The sequence below is a fragment of the Anneissia japonica genome, unplaced genomic scaffold (genome assembly GCF_011630105.1).
Source record: "Anneissia japonica isolate Jap-2015-1 unplaced genomic scaffold, ASM1163010v1 scaffold288091_len1417266_cov198, whole genome shotgun sequence".
Classification (NCBI taxonomy): domain Eukaryota; kingdom Metazoa; phylum Echinodermata; class Crinoidea; order Comatulida; family Comatulidae; genus Anneissia; species Anneissia japonica.
Window position 1 is genome coordinate 762553 of NW_022684833.1, and position 7799 is coordinate 770351.

Consider the following 7799-nt stretch of genomic DNA (forward strand, 5'->3'; position numbering starts at 1 on the left):
TATTTGTTTCTAGCCGTACCTATTGTGTAATAGAGTGTATCTGGTGGTATTTGAATCTGTTCAACCATGAAGCCTCCGTGGTCTAGTGGTTATGACACTCGCCTTGACAGCGAGAGGTCGCAGGTTCGAGTCCCGCCAGAAGCATTTTATTACACAATTTCTTTATTCATTTATTTACAGCACTACATTCGTTGAGAGCTATGCTACACGGTGTATTTATTAAGTCCTTTATTCGAACACTGTATTTACCTTTCTTTGATTATTTATATATGATTTAACAGTGTTAACGGCTACCTTGATTTATGTTATATGCATATATATATGTATGTATATAGGCCTATAGGCCTATATATATTGTGTGTAGTTCCACGTATGTTTTGATAATGTAAAATAAGTACGATTGCACAAAGTAGAAACGTAAACGTTGGCATTATAGACATAAATGTATTTTAGTACGAATATTTCGAGCACTTCTGTGGAATAAGTGTTATCGCTGAATGAGAGCACATCTACATAGAAGAAGATATCTACATTCGTCCTCCATTGTTTGTTGAAATGAAACATCCTGAGTGTTGAAACATCCTGAGTGTTGAAACAACTTGTAGGCCTACGCACACGCTGACCATTGAATATCGAGGCTGAACCAATGAAATCAACGACAATAATAGCCAAAGTAAATAAAATAATAGCCAAATATGTGCTGCCAAATACAGTGGCTACGGCAGCTGGCGAGAGAGAGTCATATAGGCCTTGTTTTTATTTCAAACGCACACGATGTATGCATAATTATGATAACCTTATAAACAATAGACATACTTGTTATTTTTGAAACGTTAAATTAGTCACAATACACACCTCCGAGTGTATATCCGAAAGGTGATAGGCCTACATTGATTGAACGCAGTTCGATATGCCGTCCATGCGTTACCCACCGACAGGTGATATTCAATACTCCCTTCAATGAACCCTTATAGCAATATGTAAGTCTTACCTTGGAATAAGCAAGCTATCAGCTCTAAAGTAGCTTTTCTATCTGCGGTTGTTCCATCACTGTTACACTTTAATATTTCAAAGTACAAGGTGCTATTAGCACAAGCAATTACCACTTGCCCTGTTCAACATTTCCAGGTATCATATTGTAATCTGTAAGTGAGGCGGCAGTATAAGTATAAGATATCTTGGTTATAGGTCACTGCACTGATGACGAATCGACTTAAGGAATGAATTCTGTTAAACGGATTAATCCATAATGATCTGTTATTAATAATATGTTAATATGTTATTAATAATCCCAATATAATAATAGACTTTAAAGATTGTGACGTTATTTATACAAACAGTAACAACGAAAGTGAAGGAAACGATCTCTAAAGAAATGGATAGCGCAATGAGAGTTGACGACACTATAGACGGTTTTATATTATGTTGTTGCTTAGCAACCAGGTGACGCTGAATGGTCCCCAAAAGACATGCATCGTATAAGACATTTAATGTGTTCTGTAATTCACACTTGATTTGTTTTCTGAGAAGCCATCAATGATTTCTGAGTCGCTCGCTGTCGCTTGATTTACGTTACCGTACATTTTTATAACATCACAGTTGCCGGGGACAGCCAATACATTTTTGGTCCTAACAGATAATATACGAGGTTGTTTACAAGACACTTAAAACGTCATGGGATTACTTCTGCAATCACACTGGGCGGACCTATTCAATTATCATGATGACAATTAAATCAAATTAATTTATTTAATAACCCACATGTAACCACACAACTGAAATATCAGGGGAGATACCATTATTACATGTTCCTATTCGAGCACTCTTTTTATTATTATTATTATTATTATTATTATTATTATTATTATTATATATGCTTATATAAGAAGAAGGGATATATATTTATCTGTTATATTATATAATATTCATAATTTCCCTAATTTTTTATCTATAATTAATCTCAATATATATTGATAATATTTAGATAGGCCTGCATGATGTTTTCTATGATATTTTATTGTATGGTATTTTTTAAAATTATATTTTATTTTATTTTTGCGTGTTTCAAGTGATTAGAAATTGGTGGGTAGTTTATCCTCATTCAAGATTGTTGAAAAATCATTCGCTTTTTCAAAATCACTTAAAAATCATTCATTACGATTGGCTCATTATCAATAGTGTCAATCAAATTAATTACAAACATAATAACTGACATATCAGGACGCGTTATTGAACAACCATGGACCTATTAATAATAGGTCCATGGAACAACCATGAATGTATACACATAACATAGGCATATGTCTATTTACAGTTGCTCAGTAAACAATATAAACAGACGTTAGTGTTTCGGATATAGTCATATAATATTGAACATTTACACGGAGAGGCATACAACACAATAACAGTTTTCCTAGAACCCGACTTTGTTATGGTAATATGATTATAATTATGCGCCGTAAGCGAATATCCGTCTTTATTGTTTGACAACACATTTACATACTGTAAATCAAACATTAAATAATGATAATAACAGATAAATCATGTCATATGAATTCCGTATGTTGGTTTGTTGATCTTTATATATAGGGCATAAGGCATATGGAGGGGTGGGGTTGCTTGTACAGTAGGCCTACATTGCTCACAGCAAAGTCATTTTTACCATCATCAGAATTAGCATCATCATCATCATCATCGGCATCATCAGTACCAGTATGAACATCATAACCATCATCATCATCATCATCATCATCATCATCATCATCATCATCATCATCATCATCATCATCATCATCATCATCATAATCATCATCATCATCATCATCATCATAATGATCATCATCATCATCATCATCATTATCATCATAATATTGACAATTTACACGGATATTCAAATTAATAAGAGTTTCATAGAACCCGAATTTGCTATGATGATTATAATTAGGCCTAGTAGTCTAGTGATGATGACGCCAGGCTAGTTATCTGTAGGTCGGGGGTTCGATTCCCTCCACCCGAATCACTTGTGATATTTTTTTTTCTCAAGTATTTGGGGACGTATTGAGTAATTGGTATAATAACACGTCAGGTAAGGCAAAACATCACTCCTAATAGTGATAATAATAACTAATACTATTTATTTACAGTATTTATAATAACCGTGATAAATAAATTACAATAATATATTTAGGCCTACTAAAAAATAGTATTATTATTTATAATAATAAGAATATATTATTAATAGACCGTACTTCGCAGTTAATTCTTAGTTCAATTAAACTTGCCATGCCTGTTATGATAAAGTACCTCTTTAAGAGCTACTTTCGATGTTGTGGCACCATTTATACTGAGAGCTAATTGTTATGTCCGGTTGATGTATAGGCTATTTGTCCATCTGATGTACGTTTATAGACACAGTACTTACATCACTAAATCAATTTTGCATTCGATCAAAAAATTGTGTGTAAAACTACAAAGGAAACTCAACAAGGTGTATAATATTCAAAATCGCACTATTGTTATCATAATTATGATCATAATGATTGGATGATGTTGATAATAGTAAGAATGACGATGTTGATGGTGTTAATGATTACTTAATAGGCCTATGCTGATTATTGGCTCTGTGTTAATTGTCAAGTGTTGTTATATAGAAGCAAACTTAAAACGCTGCCTTTATGAGCAGCGTTTGTTCAATAGTCAAAAACAGGATCCGACAGCAATAGTCATAAAAATATTGAAAATAAAGTCTTATTGATCTCTGTCATAAACAGAAACCCAGTGGCCCAGTTTGTTTGAACTCGAATCTTCTGCTTTATACGCAGAATAATCCATGGCTTGAGAATCTGAATTCGATTACAAGCAACTAATTTCACTCCCTTTGTATGCTTCCAGGGAGATGCAAAGCGATAACAGAGCTCCGATCATGGTACATATCGAACTATGTTTCCAATTTTAAAGTTATTCCTTTCACAAAAAGACTTTGCACTACATTTGCGAAAAGTCCAGGTGATAATGTACGATCTCCTGACCATCCACTTCATCCATTTCTTTTCCTGTCCCGTACAATGACCCTTCGTCACAAATATGATTCATCTTATTTTCCATTCCGTGGACACAAAATTCGATTCCTTCATTTAATATCCTATTTCACTCAATTTCGCTTGCGTTTTCTTTCCATCGCTCTTCTTAATAATAATAATAATAACAATAATAATAATATTAACAATAATAAAAATAATAGTAATAATAATAACAACAACAAAAACAGCACCAGCACCAGCAGCAGCACCAACAGCAGCAACAGCAGCAGCAACAGCAGCAACATGCAACAACTCCAACAGCAACAACATCTGCAGCACCAGCAGCAAAAGCAACAACACCAACAGCAACAACAACAGCACCAGCAGCAGCAACAGCAACAACAACACCAACAGCAACAACAACAGCACCAGCACCAGCAGCAACACCAACAACACCAACAACACCAACAGCAACAACACCAACAGCAACAGCACCAGCAGCAACAGCAACAACACCAAAATCAACAACAACAGCACCAGCAGCAGCACCAGCAGCAGCAACAACAACAACAGCAGCACCAGCACCAGCAGCAGCAACAACAACAACAGCACCAGCACCAGCAGCAACACCAACAACACCAACAGCAACCACAACAGCAACAGCAGCACCAGCAGCAACAGCAACAACACCAACAGCAACAACAACAGCACCAACAGCAACAGCAGCATTACCTCCGCCCGATCAAATCCCTTTCTATAAAATCAATCAAATGTGTTCCTAATTTACTTCAAGCAACACCAACCCAACTTCACTGTCGGCCTACTTTTCACTACACGTTTTTGAACACAAAACCCAAGCAACATATTGTAGGCCTATTTAAACATTTTATTTGTTAACTACTGACACTGTAAAAATGCCCTTAAATTCACACCTGAATTTGGATTGTAACAAAATTTAATAATGCCTTCCTTGTAACTTTGTTAAACTGTCACGAAAGTTTCATTCAGATCAGTTAATTAGGTTTTGAAATATCTGGTCTGGGACGTTTTCCTTTTAATGGTCCTCATATCCACACCCTACGTCCATATTAAACTGTAATCACCACATCCTTGCTTCATACCTAATACTCCCTGTAACTTTCATTTAGATCTGTGCAGCCGTTTTTTGAGATACTGTGAACACAACACACGCATACGAAAACACCAAAAGTTGACACATACACACACAAACTCACGACTGAAAACATGTATCTCCAGCGAAGATAGAAAAAATCTCCTGACGGAGATGATAATAATAATTATGCTAGGTTTTTAAATAAATAAATAAATACATTTAAATAGATACACACACATACACACACACACACACCTGTCTCTTATACACATCTAGATGTGTATAAGAGACAGAGCCACAACAAGACGCTGCTGAAAAAGGAAACACCGTATATATGTACCGTATAACTTTCGGTCAAGATTATTTCTTCCTCAGTGGAGAGGAATTTATTTATTTATTTAGGATTATGCACCATTATGATAATTTCATCAGCAGTTATCACCTCTACGTTGTAGCAATAATCGTTTTGGCGAACGTTAATAGCTGTATTAATAGTGATGAATAATGAAATCTGCTCAACGTTACATGTTACGCTCGTTATTCTAAACGGTCTTTTAAAAGTACCGGTAATGCTCTTTACAGACTGTTCCTTTATAATTTACATAAATAGCAAATGACATACATGATTTCAAACCTAAGGATGTTAATCATACACTGCCCGTGATGAGCTGATAACAGTGATAATGGCGATAATTATAATAGCGATGAGGATGATGATAATAATGATAGAAAATATGATGACAATTCTATATGATTATGATGATGATGATAATAATAATAATAATAATAATAATAAGTAATAATGTTAATGAGAATGATAGTAATTATAATATTGCTTGCAGTAAGCCTAATAATTACCGTACTATATTGATAATGGTATTATTATTAATAATAATAATAATAATATATATATTATTAAGTAATATGATATAGATGATGATGATGATGATAATAATAATAACATAATAATAATAATAATAATAGTGTGATAATGTTGATAGTGATATTAATAATATAGTAATAATCATATCATCATCTTCATCATCATCAGGACGTTCTTCATTGCCTAAAGGTAAAGCTGCATTCACACTTGGACCGCGTTTCAGGTTTCAGAAGTGCTGAACGCCGAGTCCGTATTCTCTTACACACTGATTCGATTTTCTGATCGCTACGGCACTCGTTAGGCTTTCCGCTCCAAAAATTTGGATTCGGTGTGAATGTTCACCCTAATATTTGCCTTTTTAGTAAAAGTCTATTGATAAGAATCTGACAAAAACGCATAGGCCTACCCAAAAATCTGCGCATTGAAATTATATCTTTGAACATAAAATGTTCATACTGCTGAGGACAATTAAAAATGTGAATTTGAAGTAGGCCTATGCTTGTCATTAAGATAAATAGCCGTTTTGACAGGCTTCTAATTTTATGTAATATTATGAGCTCAACTTCAATGTTATACAGTACTAATCTAAACTGAGACGAGAGTCAGTTTACCAATTGTACAGAGGCCTACTCGCCGGACAGGGTCGGGGCGTTTAATGTAATTCGTCATAGTCGGTCGCATTGACAGGTTTAACGCATTATAGGCTTAACATATAGTTGTTCATTCTGAATAATAATAGTTATTTTCGATAATGCTGCTTTAAATAATATTAAACAAATATTAATAAACATTTGCAATTTATAAGAAATAATTGAAAGAAAATAGGCCTAGTTGGTCTTTAGGTATAAAATAGGCTCATTGCTTCCAAAAGTTTCTAACTGGCACTATAAATAAATAGTAATTTACAATAATAATGTAATGTTTAGGCCTATAATGTAAAAAAAGGAAAGAAGTATGCCTATGTATTAATCATGTTTAACCAGGACGGAAGGAAGGCTTTGACCTCTCCTCAATGCCATAGGCCTTTTTAGTAATCATTATTCATTCCGGTATTATGTATGTTAATCCAATTGAATACTGGAAGACTGGGAACTGTAAGAAGAGGATAGTAGGCTTATTAGTCCTGTTAACTGTAAAACTATGTTCGTTGTACCATGGAGGAATTAGTTTGGTTATACTACAGCACTCAGCACTATGTGTACATGAATTGAACTTCAGATTACAATAGTGTGTGGTTTAAAAGAAATACAATACGTAGAATGTTGAGTGGTAAATATAAACAAAATATGAATAGCAAGCGCTTTGAAAGTAATTGTGGCTTCAGACGAGGAGACTGTGACGTAGGTATAGGCAGTGCAAAGCACTGGGTGCCGGGACTATTGGGGGCCCGTTCATGAGCCTATACAGTAGGTCTAAAAATATAACTTTAACAATTCCTAGAGGCCATAATTAGGGACCTTTCGATTGCACAACGAGGGTGGGACGTAGAACGTAATGACGTCACTAAAAGTCATCTATGCATGCGAGAACGTTAAGTTCTCCCCTCGTCGCGTGGATTCTAGGACGCAATTTTGCCAAACCTCTACGTAGGCAGAGAACGCAGGACGCCCGGTAGGACGGTCACGCATGAATGATTCCGTTCTAGCGTCGAGTGTCGTCGCACAAATCGAAAGCTCCCTACTATTGATTATATTCAAAAATACAAAAAAGTAGGATGACTTTTTAACTAGTATACAAAAAAAAAAAAAAAAAAAAAAAAAAAAAAAAAAAAAAAACAACTTGG

The 7799-nt window shown here is 34.7% G+C and overlaps 1 protein-coding gene across 1 annotated transcript in view; it reads right to left on the reverse strand.

Moving 5' to 3' along the window:
- LOC117107485 overlaps positions 1-7799 on the reverse strand; it is a 28260-nt gene that overhangs the window by 12681 nt on the left and 7780 nt on the right. Inside the window, exon 2 of the mRNA XM_033249187.1 lies at positions 992-1143. The gene's annotated coding sequence lies outside the window, so the exon portion shown is untranslated. The remainder of the gene's footprint in view (positions 1-991; positions 1144-7799) is intronic.